Genomic DNA, 1,459 nt, shown 5'->3' with positions numbered 1-1,459 from the left:
TTCACTGCCCCAGGGAGTTGTAGCAAGAGACTTCTGGAAAAGTTTTCTCTCACTAGAATGATCAGAGAAAGCAAGTACCAGTTATTTGAAATTCTCTGTGAAATCATCTTTCCTCTTGCTTTGTGTCTCTTCCGTAAACATTGACCATCTTGTTTTTCCCCTTGCTCCCAGAATTTCTCTTGAGGGATTTGTAATAACATATACCAGAATTGCATACTGCAATGACAGTGTAAAAGATAACAGAAGAGCAAGGGATCAGTCGCTTTGAAAGTTGTATCTGGTCTCCATAAGTAAAAAAGTCTGGTAAGTCCATAGAGTATCAAATTTTCAGCGGTCACAACTGTAATGTCAATCAGAAACTAGACTTAGGTGGGAAGGATAGAGCATGTAGCTACCCACTGACAAAAGTTTTGTAATCCAAGATTTTTTTTTTCTTTTAGTTTGTTGTGTTTTTGCCTATAAAAGTTTTTTTTTCTTTTTTAACAAAGAAGAGAGACTGCTCAGAGTAATATTTTCATCTGATCTCCTTTAGATTTGTGTAGGACTACTAAAGTTTAGAGGTGTATAGGGGAGGAAAGGGTGAATAACTTTCAGACATAAGTGACAATGGGGTATGTGGAGGAACTCTTTTTAGTAAACATCAAACATGGCTTGTTCTTACACTATATTGGGAAAAAAAGAGTATATTGCTTTTTATTAAGAAAGCTTGAGCGCTATATAAATTCTGCATATGAAGCTGTACTCCACCGAGGAAGTGGTCTGGTCTTGGTTCTTGCTTGCACATCATCTTGCATCCTTTTTACCATACTTAGTACTTCTTGACTCCTCAGAAGGCTGCTACTTCTGTTTAGGGTCTACAGGGATGCATGGGACGTGCTTCCCAAGGAGATGGGGGCCTCCAAGCAGCACTTCTGTGGGTTTAATGGTATTATTTACACTACACATTGATATTTTATATGCAGCTTGTATGTTGAGCTTAATTTGATCCCTGATCTGTCGAAGCAGGGGCATATAGTACTTCTTGGGCTTCCAACCCAGCTAGCGAGAGCACCCTTCTCTTGTGAATGGACGGTGCCCGCGGGCTACAGGTGGATGGAAAGTTGCTCCCCCATCTTCGGGTTTCGGGCGGGACAGGGCGGACAAGCCTCCCCCTCCCCCCCAAAAAGCAAAGAAACAAACAAAAAAAACCCAAAGCGGAGAAACTGGCGCTCCGGGCGTGGATGAAAGCGGCGCTAGCAGTTACTTCTGGTTCGCGGCGCGCCGGGCGCCGCGGGCAGCTGGCACCTGCCGTGGGCGGGGACGCCCGGCCCGGCCCGGCCCGCCGGGGCGGAGCCCGAGGAAGTGACTTCAGCCCGCGGCGGCGGCGGCGGCGGGCGCGGAGTGGAGCATGGCAGCGGCAGCGGCGCGGTGCCTGCGGGCGGCGGCGGGCAGGGCGCGGGCGGGCGGGCGGCGGGCCCAG

The sequence above is a fragment of the Apteryx mantelli genome, chromosome 1, assembly GCF_036417845.1.
Source record: "Apteryx mantelli isolate bAptMan1 chromosome 1, bAptMan1.hap1, whole genome shotgun sequence".
Taxonomy (NCBI): Eukaryota; Metazoa; Chordata; class Aves; order Apterygiformes; family Apterygidae; genus Apteryx; species Apteryx mantelli.
The sequence above is the reverse complement of the archived record's forward strand: the minus strand, read 5'-3'. Positions refer to the sequence as shown.